The following is a 17,895-nucleotide window of genomic DNA, read 5'->3' as shown; positions in this document are numbered from 1 at the left end:
CGCCAGTTAATAGTGTGTAATTTTCCCATCTCTGAATGACTAAAGCCACCTGCACCTATTTCAACCTACTTACTGTATTCAATTACAACGTCGTTATCAAACCTCAGAGATCCTATTTCCTGTCCATCACCTATAATTTTCATTGGATTCCTGTATTGTTTGGTCACCATAAAGATTAAAAAATATTAGGGATAGGCTACAACCTTGTCTCACTTTCTTCTCAACTATTGCTTCTCTTTCTTATCTTCGAAATATTATAACTACTGCGTATTTTCTGTAGAAGTAATGAATGACCATTGGCCGCCTGCCTTTCTTTCTTATCTTCGAAATATTATAACTACTGCGTATTTTCTGTAGAAGTAATGAATGACCATTGGCCGCCTGCCTTTTATGCCTCCTACCTTCAAAATTTCAGAGAGGGAAGTCGGCATTGTCAGAAGCTTTCTCTAAATCAAATGCTATAATCAAATGTTTGCCTTTCTTCAGCCCTTCTTCTGAGATAAGTCATTAGGCCAAATATTGCTTCGTGTGCCTCTGCATTTCTCCAAGTTAGAAACTAATCTTGCCCGAGGGCGGCTTGTCCCAGTTCTTCCATCACCCTGTTATCAATTAGTGTCAGTATTTTACAAGAGTGAATTGTTAAACTGATGGTTCTGTAGTGTTCGCAACTGTCACTGCCTCATTTCTTGGGAAAATAAGCCACTGAACAGCATTACACTCATTGTTCTTAACATCTCCTTGTACATCACTCACTTTTCAATTTCAGTCCCTCTTCATCAAACTGAAGATTTGGATCTCTTTGCTCTTGATACATACAGGGTGTTTCAAAAATGACCGGTATATTTGAAACGGCAATAAAAACTAAACGAGCAGCCATAGAAATACACCGTTTGTTGCAATATGCTTGGGATAACAGTACATTTTCAGGCGGAGAAACTTTCGAAATTACAGTAGCTACAATTTTCAACAACAGATGGCACTGCAAGTGATGTGAAAGATATAGAAGACAACGCAGTCTGTGGGTGCGCCATTCTGTACGTCGTCTTTCTGCTGTAAGCGTGTGCTGTTCACAACGTGCAAGTGTGCTGTGGACAACACGGTTTATTCCTTAGAACAGAGGATTTTTCTGGTGTTGGAATTCCACCGCCTACAACACAGTGTTGTTGCAACAAGATGAAGTTTTCAACGGAGGTTTAATGTAACCAAAGGACCGAAAACCGATACAATACAGGATCTGTTTGAAAAATTTCAACGGACTGGGAACGTGACGGATGAACGTGCTGGAAAGGTAGGGCGACCACGTACGGCAACCACAGAGGGCAACGCGCAGCTAGTGCAGCAGGTGATCCATCAGCGGCCTCGGGTTTCCGTTCGCCGTGTTGCAGCTGTGGTACAAATGACGCCAACGTCCACGTATCGTCTCATGCACCAGAGTTTACACCTCTATCCATACAAAATTCAAACGCAGCAACCCCTCAGCGCCGCTACCATTGCTGCACGAGAGAGATTCGCTAACGATATAGTGCACAGGATTGATGACGGCGATATGCATGTGGGCAGCATGTGGTTGACTGACGAAGCTTATTTTTACCTGGACGGCTTCGTCGATAAACAGAACTGGCGCATATGGGGAACCGAAAAGCCCCATGTTTCAGTCCCATCGTCCCTGCATCCTCAAAAAGTACTGGTCTGGGCCGCCATTTCTTCCAAAGGAATCATTGGCCCATTTTTCAGATCCGAAACGATTACTGCATCACGCTATCTGGACATTCTTCGTGAATTTGTGGCGATACAAACTGCCTTAGACGACACTGCGAACAGCTCGTGGTTTATGCAAGATGGTGCCCGACAACATCGCACGGCCGACGTCTTTAATTTCCTGAATGAATATTTGGATGATCGTGTAATTACTTTGGGCTATCCGAAACATACAGGAGGCGGCGTGGATTGGCCTCCGTATTCGCCAAACATGAACCCCTGTGACTTCTTTCTGTGGGGACACTTGAAAGACCAGGTGTACCGCCAGAATCCAGAAACAATGGAACAGCTGAAGCAGTACATCTCATCTGCATTTGAAGCCATTCCGCCAGACACGTTGTCAAAGATTTCGGGTAATTTCATTCAGAGACTACGCCATATTATTGCTACGCATGGTGGATATGTGGAAAATACCGTACTATAGAGTTTCCCAGACCGCAGCGCCATCTGTTGTTGACAATTGTAACTACTGTAATTTCGAAAGTTTGTCTGCCTGAAAATGTACTGTTGTCCCAAGCATATTGCAACAAACGGTGTATTTCTATCGCTGCTCGTTTAATTTGTATTGCCGTTTCAAATATACCGGTCATTTTTGAAAGACCCTGTATCTCTGATTGTACAGAAATTCACAAATGGTAGAGCTATGGCAATACTTGGGAACTATTTCTCAAATTTCCAAGGTGTACTGCAAACGATTTTGCTTTAGCACATGTCAGACTTTAAAATACTTTTATACCTATCATCGTAAAAAATAGGCTTTTTTACATTATAAATACAGTAACATCAAACGAGTGCGAAGATTTGTACATCGGGAAATGATGTAAATTACGTGAAATGTTACCCATGTTAACATCATTCACGTAAATCGCAACAAATCAAGATTGCATCACACTGTTCACTTGTAAACTGAGGTCGTTGGCGTAATGTTACTATATTTCTAGAATGATAAGGTCTATTTTTGACGATAACCTGTATACAAGTCAGAGGATACGTGCTGAGGCCAAATCTTTTGCAGTGTACTTGAATATTGCCCTACGACTGAAACTGGAATAACAAAAAAATAATTTCTGCAGTCAACGGTGAGTATGATGTCCTTTAAAAAATTCTACGTGACTGTGAACCCGAACAATGAGAACTTAATATATATTTAGGCTTCCTGCATATTATCTAAATCATTTAAACTGTCTGCCAGGGTAGTTCACCTGAAAGGTGACGGCGCGATTTATTTCCCCATCCGTCTGCAATCATAGTATGTGCTCTCTCTGTAATTACCTCATTCTCTATGGGGGGTTAAATTATATGTTTCCTTCCTTCGCTTTACTCACTATTTTTCGCACAACTAGTTTTACGTCATCGAAACACTCTTTATCAACTCATAACTACCAAGGTAATAATTTAAGATTATTTACTGAAAGACGAACTACTGCTCTCCGTATGTACTACCTGAAAATATGAGGACATCTCTGAGATTTAAGAACCAGGTTTTAAATTGTAAGACATTTCCAGGGGCAGATGTGGACTCTGACCACAATCTATTGGTTATGACCTGTAGATTAAAACTGAAGAAACGGCAAAAATGTGGGAAATTAAGGAGATGGTACCTGGATAAACTGAAAGAACCAGAGGTTGTACAGATCTTCAGGGAGGGCATAAGGAAACAATTAACAGGAATGGGGGAAAGAAATACAGTAGAACAAGAATGGGTAGCTTTGAGGGATGAAGTAGTGAAGGCAGCAGAGAATCAAGTAGCTAAAAAGACGAGGGCTAGTAGAAATCCTTGGGTAACAGAAGAAATATTGAATTTAACTGATGAAACGAGAAAATATAAAAATGCGGTAAATGAAGCAGGCAAAAAGCAATACAACCGTCTCAAAAATGAGATCGACAGGAAGTGCAAAATGGCTCATCAGGGATGGCTAGATGACAAACGTAAGGATGTAAAGGCTTACCTCACTAGGGGTAAGATAGATACTGCCTACAGGAAAATTAAAGAGACCTTTGGAGATAAGAGATTGTATGAAAATCAAGAGCTCAGATGTAAACCCAGTTCTAAGCAAAGAAGGGAAAGCATAAAAGTGGAAGGAGTATATAGAGGGTCTATACAAGGGCGATGCAATTGAGGACAATATTATGGAAATGGAAGAGGATGTAGATGAAGATGAAATGGGAGATAAAATATTGCGTGAAGAGTTCGACAGAGCACTGAAAGACCTGAGTCGGAACAAGGCCCCCGGAGTAGACAACATTCCATTGGAACTACTGACGGCCTTGGGAGAGCCAGTCCTGACAAAACTCTAACATCTGGTGAGCAAGATGTATGAAACAGGCGAAATACCCTCTGACTTCAAGAAGAATATAATAATTCCAATCCCAAAGGAAGCAGGTGTTGACAGATGTGAAAATTACCGAACTATCAGTTTAATAAGCCACAGCTGCAAAATACTAACACGAATTCTTTACAGACGAATGGAAAAACTAGTAGAAGCCGACCTCGGGGAACATCAGTTTGGATTCCATACAAACACTGGAACACATGAGGCAATACTGACCCTACGACTTATCTTAGAAGAAATATTAAGGAAAGGCAAACATACGTTTCTAGCATTTTTAGACTTAGAGAAAGCTTTTGACAGTGTTGACTGGAATACTCTCTTTCAAATTCTAAAGGTGGCAGGGGTAAAATACAGGGAGCGAAAGGCTATTTACAATATGTACAGAAACCAGATGGCAGTTATAAGAGTCGAGGCACATGAAAGGGAAGGAATGGTCGAGAAGGGTGTAAGACAGTGTTGTAGCCTCTCCCCGATGTTATTCAATCTGTATATTGAGCAAGCAGTAAAGGAAACAAAAGAAACATTCGGAGTAGGTATTAAAATCCACAGAGAAGAACAAAAAACTTTGAGGTTAGTCGATGACATTGTAATTCTGTCTGAGACAGCAAAGGACTTGGAAGAGCAGTTGAATGGAACGGACAGTGGCTTGAAAGGAGGGTATAAGATGAACATCAACAAAAGCAAAACGAGGATAATGGAATGTAGTCGAATTAAGTCGGGTGATGCTGAGGGAATTAGATTACGAAATGAGACACTTAAAGTAGTAAAGAAGTTCTGCTATTTGGGGAGCAAAATAACTGATGATGGTCGAAGTGGAGAGGATATAAAACGTAGACTGGCAATGGAAAGGAAAGCGTTTCTGAACAAGAGAAATTTGTTATCATCGAGTATAGATTTAAGTGTCAGGAAGTCATTTCTGAAAGTATTTGTATAGAGTAAACCCATGTATGGATGGGAAACATGGACGATAAATAGTTTGGACAAGAAGAGAATAGAAGCTTTCGTAATGTGGTGCTACAGAAGAATGCTAAAGATTAGATGGGTAGATCACATAACTAATGAGGAAGTATTGAATAGGATTGGGGAGAAGAGAAGTTTGTGGCACAACATGACCAGAAGAAGGGATCGGTTGGTAGGACATGTTCTGAGGCATCAAGGGCTCAAATGGCTCTGAGCACTATGGGACTCAACTGCTGTGGTGTTTAGTCCCCTAGAACTTAGAACTACTTAAACCTAACTAACTTAAGGACATCACCCACATCCATGCCCGAAGCAGGATTCGAACCTGCGACCGTAGCAGTCGCACAGTTCCGGACTGCGCGCCTAGAACCGCGAGGCCACACCGGCCGGCGGCATCAAGGGATGACCAATTTGGTATTGGAGGGCAGCGTACAGGGTAAAAATCATAGAGGGATACCAAGAGATGAATACACTAAGGAGAGTCAGAAGGATGTGGGTTGCATTGGGTACTGGGAGATGAAGAAGCTTGCACAGGATAGTGTCGCATGGAGTGCTGCATCAAACCAGTCTCAGGACTGAAGACCGCAACAACAACAACGTCTGTATAATGCCGAAGTGAACAAGGTATCACGAAAGGCGGGCTCTCAGTGTATAAACTAGGTTGAATAGAATTGCATTGTCAGTAGAGACACAGTAACAGCAGATTTAGTCAGGCAGGTGAGCTTAGTGACTTCGACCGTGGACTCGTCAGTGGCTGTCACTGAAGAACAGTTCCACCAGGGTCATTTACACCACTAAAGAGCTGGCAGAGTTGACCGTTGATGATGTGATGGTGAAGTGGAAACGCAACGGAGTAACCAGAGGCAAATCAAGACCAGGTGGAAAATGGTTCAAATGGCTCTGAGCACTATGGGATTTAACTGGTTCAAATGGCTCTGAGCAGTATGGGACTCAACTTCTGAGGGCATTAGTCCCCTAGAACTTAGAACTAGTTAAATCTAACTAAACTAAGAACAACACACACATCCATGCCCGAGGCAGGATTCGAACCTGCGACCGTAGCGGTCTCGCGGTTCCAGACTGCAGCGCCTAGAACCGCACGGCCAATTCGGCCGGCGAGATTTAATTTCTGAGGTCATCAGTCCCCTAGAACTTAGAACTACTAAAACCTAACTAACCTAAGGACATCACACATCCATGCCCGAGGCAGGATTTGGACCTGCAACCGTAGCGGTCGCGCGGTTCCAGACTGTAGCGCCTAGAGCCGCTCGGCCACGCTGGCAGGCACCAGGTAGACCTCATACACTGACGAACAGGGGCCGTCGAGGATTGCGGAGGGCCGGATGAGGTGGCCGAGCGGTTCTAGGCGCTTCAGTCAGGAACCGCGCGACCGCTACGGTCGCAGGTTCGTATCCCGCCTCGGGCATGGATGTGTGTGATGTCCTTAGGTTAGTTAGGTTTTAGTAGTTCTAAGTTCTAGGGGACTGATGACCTCAGATGTTCCATAGTGCTCAGAGCCATTTCAACCATAATGTTGTACGTATGTACTGAGCTCAAAGTCTGTGAACAAGAAACACTCACCAGTCAACGTTACTATGACACTGAACTCCTTCCCCATGTGCTTTCCTTTGCTTACATTGACTTCATTTTTATGGATGACAATGAGTGACTGCATCGAACTGCGTAGTGCAAGAGTTCTCGGAACGAGAGGTTGTTCGTCGATTGGATTATTCTACCTGTTCTACATACTTAAATCCGTCCGAGAACATGTGGGATACGTTTGGGAGACGTATTGTAGTAAGTCCACATGCAACAATGACCATCTAGCAATTGCCAGCCACGCTGGCGGAGGAATGGTACGCCCTGCCACAAGAACTCATGAATGTTCTTGCCAGAGTATGCACTGTATGCACTGCCGTCCGCGGTGATCGTGTTCCCCGTTAAGAAACATCAGTGAAATTATTGTCTTTCAATGAAAGTGTAATTCCAGTTTCGACTCATTGGTTCTCCTTTCAGTTATCTTCGTTGCCAGACTGTAGCAGTTCTTTCTATGCACGTTCCACGTTCCGTCGACCTTATGTTGTACGTCAGTGAGACATCATGTGAAAGTGGTTTTGGTTCTTACGTTGTGTATAGCAGCGTGTGTTGTAACGAATACCGGTCGTAAGAATTACCGATCTTGACGTTGAGATAAAAGTGCAATGTGGCCTCATATGTAGTCCTTAAACTACAAATTCGGCATCATCTGGATTTGTTCTCAATGAGAAAGAAATGTTACAAACCATTCTGCTTATTGTACACTGAGGTGACAACAGTTGTGGGATACCTTCCAATATCGTGTCGGACCTCGTTTTGCCAGGTATAATGCAGCAACTCGACGTGGCACGGACACAAGTCGTTGGGAGTCGCCTGCAGAATTACCGATTTATGCTGCCGACTCATTTCGTGACCTGGTTGGTCAAATCATTCACTCGAATTGTCCAGGACGTTGTTCAAACCAATCGCGAACAGCTGTGGCCAGGTGACATCGATACACAGTCATCGACAAAATTTCCATCGTTGTTTGGGAACATAAGCCCATGAATGGTTGCAAATGGGCTTCAGGTAGCTGAAAATAACCTCTTCCAGTCAATGTTCGGTTCAATTGAACCAGGGTACCCAGTACATTCCACGTAAAAACAATCCATGCCATTATAAGGCTAGCACGCACGGTCCCTTGTTGACAGATTCGCATCGTGGGGTCTTTGCCACACTCGAATCCTATTAGCAGCCCTAACCAAATGAAATCAGGACTCATCTGAACAGGCATTGTTTTCTAATCCTCTAGGGCCCAACCGGTACGTTCACGAGCTCAGGAGCGGTGCTGGAGGCCATGTTGTGCTGCTAGCAAAGGCACTCGCGTCGTTCGTAAGTTTCCATAGTGCATTAACCTCAAATTTCGTCGCACCGTCATAACGGCTACTGAGCCGTGTGTGGTTGGCGTTGATGCCGTTCATAGCTTGGCATCTTGTGATAGCGGTAGTGCCGTCGTGTTCAATGGCACCACAATGTTAGCTCGCCTTGTCTGTCCGTGAGTGGCAACAGCAGCGCTTATCGATAGCGCGTACTGTGGTACCATCTTTGGAGCGGCCTCTAATATTTCCGGGTCGTCATGTGTGGAGCGAGTTGAGTTGGGACGGAGCAGCAGTGAGGTCCCGGCAGCCAGTACTCGCCCGACCGCTGGCAACGCATACGCACTGCCCGACGGAAGGATGTGGTCGCGAGAGCGCACGACCATGTCAAGGACCCGATTCAGCGAGTTTTACTTGAATGGACCGTCATATTCGAGTAGTGCAACTTAACTTGTGTGTGTGTGTGTGTGTGTGTGTGTGTGTGTGTGTGTGTGTGTGTGTGTATCTGCCTGCCCGTCGAAGCGACCTCATGGCAATAAGTCGTCAGTCGACGATTTATACTGGGATCTTTCCCATGCCTGATTTGAGTGGTGACGACCATTGGTCGGTCGTTCGGTTGGTCGTCGCAGCGGTCGACGTGCATTTGGTCTTCCGACCGCTTCTGGTTTCTCTGTGTTTGTGCCGACTTCGAATTAAAAACAAATGGTTCAAATGGCTCTGAGAACTATGGGACTTAACGTCTGAGGTCATCAGTCCCCTAGAACTTAGAACTACTTAAACCTAACTAACCTAAGGACATCACACACATCCATGCCCCAGGCAGGATTGGAACCTGCGACCGTAGCGGTCGCGTGGTTCCAGACTGTAGCGCCTAGAACCGCTCGGCCACCCCGGCCGGCATTTAGAATTCGTCCGTGTTGTTTCACAGTGACTGGTTCTAGTTTTGTGAGTTGTTGGCGGATTTTTTTCCCGAATGCGTGTGTATCTTCTGGTTTTGAATGAGCAGTTATTTTAATTCTGTCTGCGTACTGGATTTGGTGTGGACTTTGCGAACGGACATCAGGTCGGTTGGGGGCGCTGCAGCAAGCAGGTCCGTGCAGCGCGGGGGCAAGCCGTGGCCACTGACGGCGTGCTGCAACTGCTGGATTGAGGAGGGGTAGCTGCGACAACGATGACTTCGTTGCACACCGAACCCTGGACTTTAAGTTGAGTGATGAGTTAACTGCTAATGGAATCTCGACTATTCTGAGATCTCGCGTTTGGTCGGCGGATTGTTGGTCCTAAGGCCGCTGAGACTGGCGACAACGAGTGAAGTGTTTCGAGGCGGTGAGATATTGCAGCCTCTCTTTCCCTATTTGTTTTTCATAATTGAATTTAGTATTACTCTCATTAGGGTGAAATGCAACAAGCGGTATTCTCTGCCGTGTGGCCGCGGACACCCCAGTTGCCTGCCCTGGAGGTTAGCGTACTTTTTCAGCAGTGTACCTTTCCTCGTCGTTTTGATGCTGTCCGACACGGCGTGTAGTTCGATAGCCTCTTCTATTGGACTGTGCATACTTTTGGGGAGGTCAACCTAGGTTCTAGGGTTTGTTCGGCCTTGGTTCTTTTCTGGAAACGTAGTGCTGTCTGTCTCTTCGCCCTTGCCTAAAAATATTCCATCGTTGTACTGGTGATCGGACGTTAGGTGGACCTGTTTGTCGGTCGGACGGTGCATAAGCTGCCCGTATTTTGAGTTGCCATCCTGTTACGTGAGTACAACTCTTGGCTGCCTGTCTCACCTTACCTTGTATTTGCGTCACCTTCCCAGGCCGACCCTTAGAACACTTGCCGAGATGCCGCTTGTCCTGATTCCTTAGATTTTGATATTTGCTTTAAGGATATTTTTAATTTTCTAATTATTGTTGGTGTGGCCTTCAGCCGGCCAATAATTTCACTTCTTTCATGATAATGCCTTCAGATATGTTACAATGAGTATTTTTTAATCAAACTAGTTTTAAAAGCAAGGGATTTATTTTAAAAGTGCTGTTTGGAATTGTTTTCCTGACTTCTAATTTAGGCCTTCAGCGGTTTGTTATTTGAAACTGTTTGTGGCCTTCAGCCGACTAATAATTTCACTTCTAATAAGGCCTTCAGGCGTGTTACAATAAATTTTTTTAAAGGCAAACATGTTTTAAAAGGCAAAGTATTTCTTGAAATGTGTTCTATTTGGAGCTGTTCTTCTGACTTGTAATTCAGGCCTTCAGCCGTTTGTTGTTGGATGTTATTGTTGGTGGCCTTCGGCCCTAAAATTGGGCAATCTTTTTGCCTGTGATAAGGATTTCAGCCGGCATATAGTCAATTGTGTTTTTGTAAAAGACTGTTTTACAATTTTAATTTCTTTAATTAATGTTTACGTATTTGTTGTGCAACCGAGAGTAACTGATTAGGGCCCCGTCCACAGTCGTAGCATTATCCTTCCCCATTCTGAAAACCCATCTCTCACATACATCTGTTCTATGTCCCACACTGATTCCTCTGGTTATTTCAGTAAATGTTGCCTCTCCGTTAGCACTGATATCTCTACGCAAATGCCGCTACTCTCGGTCGTTAAGCGAAGGCCATCGGCAACTGCTGAAATTCGGTATTCTCGCCACTCTCTTGACACTGTGGATTGCGGAATATTGATTTCCCTGACGATTTCCGATTTGGAATATCCCATGCATCTGGTTCCAACTATCATTTCGTGTTTAAAGTCCGTTAGTTGCCGTCTTGCGGCCATAATCACGGCGGACACCTTTGTACATGAATCATCTCAATACAAATGACAGCTCCGCCAATGCACTACCCTTTTATACACTGTGTGTGCGATACTACAGCCATGTGTATATGTGTATATCGCTACCGCATGGGATTGTTGCCTCGGTGTACTGATGAATGAGCTCTGTCAATGTGAGTTGAACGTTTGTACAAATCTTTCGACAAGTCCGTTGACTTTTGGACGGAGTCATGCGATTTTCAAGCGTGAATTGCCATTTATGTTGCTAGATTTTGAACTCTTGAGAAGAAAACTGCGTGTTATTTTCAGCAACTATTGCTTTCGGCAATCTTTCAATGAAGAAACTCTTTGATGAACCCGTAATTGTTTTCATAGACGTAGCTGATGACATTTGCATTACAAAAGGGAATTCAGAAAATGCATCGATGACGACGTGCCAGTAGCTTTCTAAAAGTGGGCCAGCGAGTTCGACGTCCAATTATGATGCTTGAGGTCACGAAAAAAATTGATGAAGAGCGGCTCACATGTAACTACATCAGGTCTTTGGGACCCAGGCGTTTTTTTATCGCTTCAGCATGTTGCAGAATCAGTATGATGGCATGTGCAGGCAGAAAGTACGCTAACTATTGCAATTCGTGTTGGAAGAATACGTATTTGTCTTCATTATATTTAAATTTTTAGCTTGAAAAATCTTGAAAACAGCGTACAAATTACGTATTACCTCGTACGTCGTTTTTTCTGCACTTTTATTGTCACCTTTAAATCTTCAAAGATCCGCAACGAGCTATTAAGTTTCTTTATACCCACGATTGGCTTTTCCCACTGACTACTGGTTATGGATTGTATAATATCATTCTGTCCAGGGATGCCAAATTCCTATTTGATTTTGTCCTGCAATGCAAAGGGAATTTTACATACTTCACAAAATTTTCGTAGAGCATTTGACTTTTACGTGATGTGAGTCTAATCATATTAATGGTATGTATTACTTCAGCAAAAAAATCATATTTTTTCGACCGTTGTTTGTAACTTTTCGGTTGGAACTTCAGTATCACTCCGATTTACACCTTCATGAACAGTGGAACAGATGTATTAAAGGGTATCAGTGTCGAGTGAATTTGTTGCTTTCCGAGAATTGACAGCTATACATCTAGACTGTTCACTAAACTGCTTGTATACACCACCTATGATAAACTGACGTTGGTTGCTGCACGTAAGCAGTGAACTCTGAAATTCATTTAATTTGAGGCTCCTAATTTCTTGTACACCCGTACATTTATTACAGAAATTAACGAGCCTGTGTCAGTTTAAAAGTTTAGTGGCACAGAAGTTTTTTAACACAAAGTGTAACAAATAGAGCTTTTTCATTCATTGTAAAGATCGCTTTCACCTTATGTTTTGGTGGTGAAAGTTTATTCGTTTCTAAATTTTCGTTGTGAACACATTTTGAATTTTTATTCTGAATCACTCTTGTACACCTGAGCGTATTATTTCGTTGCTTTGTCTGTTTAGTGTTCCGACCTTCTGAGCTATGTCCTAACTTGTGTCAATAATCATGTAAGAGTTCAGAGAGTAACAATTTTCTTGCTTGTAGTTAACACAAACATGATTTTAACGTAGCATCAAGGAATTTGTGTACGGAATGTACATTACTTCATTGTCCTTCCATAGCCTGTGACTTGTGCATATGGCTGTAGTGATCGCATGGCCACGCTGGTTGCGTCTGCAGCCTAAGCATAGATGTGCCCATGTGCTAGAGCACGTCGACGCATACTTGCGTCTGCTAGTTTGCTCAAAGTAATGGCAGACAGACTTGCAAAGACAGATCACTTAAGCTGCGCAGGTCTTCGCCAAATTCATTTTCAGCACTGGTACAATGAGAGAATTTTCATACAACATTTCACACTTTTCATTTTCCTAATGAAACTTACAGTCTGTAGTCAGACCCAGTAAGTGTTCTACAGACTCCTTATAACCATGATTTGTTTTCTTAAAACGTCCAAATAATTTATGTCTGGTTGTGGAATTTGTATCTAACTCCATAATATGATACTAATTTGTTTTTATTTGCTGTTCAGGACAAAGCCAGTCGGTCAATTTCAGATCACTTTTTTCTGTAATTTTAACACGTCAGCACCAGAATTAGCAACAACGAAAACTATGTACTTAGCGTTAACTGACACATTATATGTTATGGGACGTTGTTAAAGACTGGAAACATAGCTTGATCAAGTTTCAAGTTTTTTGTCAAATGCTGTAAATGATGGCAGCACAGTTTTTAAAGGTTTAGGCCATTTTGCTTCTCAGCTTCTCATTTGGTCAGTTGAAAGGCGTCTGGTCCTCTCGACCCGCCATTCTTCTACATTTACTCAGTAGAGTTGCTAATATATGTTCTATGATCGTTGGCATTATTAGAGAAGCTGACAGCAGTTCAAACACTTTTTATTTATTTATTCGTACGATTCACATGTAGCTTAAAAATGCAGGTGTATAACATTAGTATATGTATATAACAAGAATGCGAAAACACAAAGTTGCACAAAAAACTAATTAAATGTTAATATCCGTGCCCAGTGATACCTGTGTTCAGGTTGACTCACAGTTTCGTGTCGTGTTCTGTCCCAGCAGTAACACAATTATACTTTCGGAACCACTAACGGTCTTCAGGATTTTCAATAAGTTGATTTCTGATCCCACAGGTCTCTCACCCCGGTATTACTGGCATCTGGCTCTTCTGCGTGCCGTAATGGTGCTTTTCTTTGTCGGGGTCTCTTTCGTCGTATACTTCGTATGTCATCCTGTATGGTTAATTCCAGATTATCCTGTAGCTTGCGTTATTCTCCAAGCAAGGCCTCGCTTCTGCGGATTGCAGGTGGATAGATGTTTCTCAGAAGAGTAAGGCAATAAATCGGTCGGATTGCCCCAGTTAATAACCGCATAGTGTGGTTAAACTGGACGTCGATCAAATTGGTGTGGCAGATGTTTAGCTGCGCCGGGGCAAAACACTCGTGGTGAGAAGACCGGCGAAATGGATGACGTACGCAAGGTATCTGCTGAAGTGCCCCATGTCAATCCACACAAATTTTGAAAAACACTATTACGAGTTTCTATCGTGGCAGCAGTATTTTCAAGATGTTTTCTATATGAAAGGGTGTAGTCAATGGTGACACCAAGGAACTTAAGAAACGTGTTACGGCAAAGAGTGTTTCCGTTAAGATTCACTCTGAGCTCTGCCTTAACTTGTTTGTTCTTCAGGTGGAGTGTGCGTACTTCAGTTTTACTTGTATTGGGTTTACGTCACCACTTTCTAAAATAGGAGCTCATAACGGCTAGATCTTCTGTAAGAATTGTCTCCGCTAGTCCGAAATTCTTGGTTCCACAAGCAAGAGTGATATCTTCCGCGTAGCAGAGTTTTGTTAATCTGGTATTGGGGAAATATGTAGATGTATAGATTGAGTAATAGGGAGTCTAAGACGGAGCTCTGATGTAGACCATTACTGAATTTGCTCTCCCAGCTCAAATTTGCTCCCAAGTAAACACGGAAATATCTATCATTTTTCAAGGTGTTGACAGAGTTTCTCAGCATCGTATTGTTTTTAATAATTTGTACATGATCCCTTCTCTCCAGAGAGTGTCATATGCAGCGTTTAGCATTACGAACGGACAGATGTCTTTATTTTCTTGGGAACCAGTCTCTATTAAAGTTATTAGGGTCAGTACCTGGTCACAGCTATTTCTTTGTGGCCTGAAACACGCTTGCTCATCTGGGGTATGTTCCAGAACGAAGACACTGATTCCATAATAAATGAGACTGTCCAATTGTTTATATGTGTATCTCAAAAGCGAAACGGCTCTGAGACTTTGAGTGTGGTCATCTAGTTCGCCTGGTTTCAAATTTTCCACTATTTTTGTTCTCGTTGGGCAGTGATCCACTATCTAGGATATTAGAGAAGTGGCGGAACAACAACTGTTTTCCACCATTACCCATGTTTATCACAAATTCCGGGTTTATATTATCCATACCAGGTGCTGTACCATATTTAGTTGTTTCAAGGACTTATCCAATTCTGTCAGTGTAAATGGTGAAGAGAAATTGTATTAATTTACTGACTGAGCCTTTAGAGAGGTAATTTATCGTTTTATCTTGGAAGTATGTTATTTATCACAGGATTATCTAGATGTTTCAGCTGTATGGTCAGCGGTTTGGTTATGTGAAATACTAGGCTTCTGCCCAGGTCTATTGGAGGCTTACGCAGATGACTCCATGCCTTTCTGCTGGAATGTCTGAAGTTTACATTTTCTACCATCTAACACCATCATACTCTCCCAGCAGCGTCAAGACTTTGGAGGAAATCGTGTGCAATATCGCTGTTGCCAGTTTACTATATTGTTCATAAAGATTTTCAGAATGTCGATTCCAATCTGGTATATATTCCTTATTGTACCCACTTTTCTTAGAAGAAGTAAGAACAGCTCCGACAAATCGAGGGCGGTTTTCAGGTTCTGGTGGAATGAGACATATATTTATCTAGTGTGTCAGCAAAACTCCGCCTATCAGCGCTGTGGAATTTCCATCTCAATCGCAATGCAGATCTATTGGGACACAGAACCCTATCTCGAGGATTACTGGCCTGTGCTGGCTGTGTGGGAGATAAGGTAAGACTTCTCTCCATATATACAATGGGTGCCCTCTGCAGTCCCGGGGCATACATCAGAGGTCCGGGTTGTAATTTCTTCACCAAGCGGACGATGCGAAAGTTCCCAAATACTTGGCATCATAACCAGGTATAGATTCCCATTTTTCATCCCAGTCGTTGAGCGCAAGACCACACTCATTGTTATGTGCTTAGTTCCAACGCTTCTTGTGACTATTTAAATATCCACCACAACTGGCAGAACACTCAGTGGCCAAGGCACATTTGGTGGCTTGCCGGTATTATTTGTAATGGTCTCCTCCACTTGTATAAAGACATAGTGTATCTCATTTTCTGTATTTGCCGAAACGAGGAGAGCATGTTCGATATTGCTCCTTAAATAGGTGACAGCACCGTACACAATGTGATATGTAACACCCATAAGATCATAGCCATGAATCCTACCACTTTTACGCAGTCTTCCGTAACTGGAGCGTGTGTTAGGGGGAGGGGGTTGGGGGGTGTTAGATGAAAATAACGTCAGTATCATTATCTACAATGAGTTTAGATAGGAACTCGCTTTGACTTGCCCAAAGACATCTGAGTTTAAATGACATAGTCGGACTGAAGGGCCAAGTCTTTTAATCAGTTGGTCCTCAAAAGGTCCATTTGAAGGCTTTTTGATTTTGATCTGTCTGCACGTTTGTAGCCAGGAAATCCAATTTTTAGTCTCGCTGCCGATTCGTTCTAGCTCATCTAGCGTTACCTGGGGTGCACCTGTAGTATTGCACTATGGACGCGAGCTGGTTGACACCCCGGTTGTAAGACTAAATTCAGTCGTAGCTAGACGCATCCTCTGGACATACGGAGAGGGGGGCATCAGCAGAGGCTAGGCCGTATTGTCCCTGTAGCCAGATGAGAAATGCCCAATTTCTTTCAATGAAGTTGAGTAGGAGTTTGAGAGCAGGAATTATTCTAGATGAAGTGAGACGCAGTCCACGCTTCAGCAGGCGGCCTCATATTGTCTCCTGTTTCCACTGAGATCAACATCTACATGTTGGCGCAAACATTTTAAGGAAACACTGCTGGGAGCCGAACACTCAGTGGCTGAAAATGCTGTGGCGTTTTTCCAGGTCACATAGACGCTCTGATCCGCAAGATTTCCCCCTGTGCAAGAACGACATTGCGTTGATTGGGCCGCCGTCCTTGACGTAAGAAATTGTCAGAGCATACACCTGTCAATTAACCAGGATTAGAGGAAACATTTTTCCAGTTTCATGAAAGGAGGCTGCAAAGTAAGCGAAGTGATATGCATGAGTACTTTTCGAGCTTTCGATTGGCAGTTTTTAGTTTATTGCACACGGAGCTTTCCGCGAGCTGGGTGTTAGTGAGTGGAGAATAGGAGACTTGGTCGATTTCATCGCGATCCGTGAAGGAGTGAGGAGTCCAGGCGGGATGGAGATTTAGTATTGAGGCTTGGAATCTGACCGAAGGTGGATCTGAGGGGTACGAAGTAATGGTGGTCCACCGTCCGACTCGATGTTGATTTTCACCACCCATGGCATCTCGAGTTTTCTACATGTGGATGACGAGCATTTCGCAGCACCAGCACTAGGAGTCATTAGAGGAAATTTCTTACTTTTCCGTGTGCCCACGGAAGCTGCAGGTGTTGTCGAATTCGCACACATTTTAGTCGTTTGTTCTCCGAGTTCATTTCTCAGTCACAGTCAGTCGTATTAATCATAGTCAAATAGTGTCATCCCCTTAAAGCTGCAATTAAGAGTCATCGTCATTGGCTCACCTTCGTCAACAGCTAATCAGATCATTCTACCTTATGAAAATTAGATTGATTATAATCAAAATGTTATGTTGACTCACACTGCATTTACCTTGTGTTTTGATGAGTAGCTCTGTCGTGATATTTCATTATGTCTTTCATTCAACATCACAAGGCCCTGTGATTATTTTTAATAATTTTATTTACTTATGGGCGAGAGAAAAGGAGTAGTATTCTGGTGAGAAATGCAGAGCGTCGTCTTCAGTGTCACTATACTGGGCGGTGCTCTTTACTCATTTGCGTTTATATTCCTTGTGCATAGTTTTTATAGCAGTATCACTGAAGTGATGGTTCTATATCTTATTGAGAGGCAGAGGTTGATCAGAAACAAGCACATGCCTGTCCACCACAGTCATACCACTAGTAGCTTCTTCCGACTTCGAAGCTGCTGGAGCGGCAGCACAGTTGGCTTCAGAAGCTGTGGTTGGTCCATAGTCTGGAAAATATAACCCAAAGCAATATATAAATTCACTTAAATATTCATGAAAAGGAACTGGAATTAGTAGTTCACAGATAGATATCAATATATGGAAAGCCATGCTTGAAATGTTGTCACAAAAAGAACAACTACACGTGTTACTTATTTTCTCATATTTAACGCAATGAATTTCGAGAATTTATTCTCATTTTAAAGTTCATTCATGTAAACGAATGTACTTCAAAATGAGAATAAATTCTCCAAAGGCGTTTCAACAACAATGAAAAAATAAGTGGTGCAATTTTCCAT

The sequence above is a fragment of the Schistocerca gregaria genome, chromosome 5 (genome assembly GCF_023897955.1).
Source record: "Schistocerca gregaria isolate iqSchGreg1 chromosome 5, iqSchGreg1.2, whole genome shotgun sequence".
NCBI classification, from domain to species: Eukaryota; Metazoa; Arthropoda; class Insecta; order Orthoptera; family Acrididae; genus Schistocerca; species Schistocerca gregaria.
Note: the sequence above shows the minus strand (reverse complement) of the source record.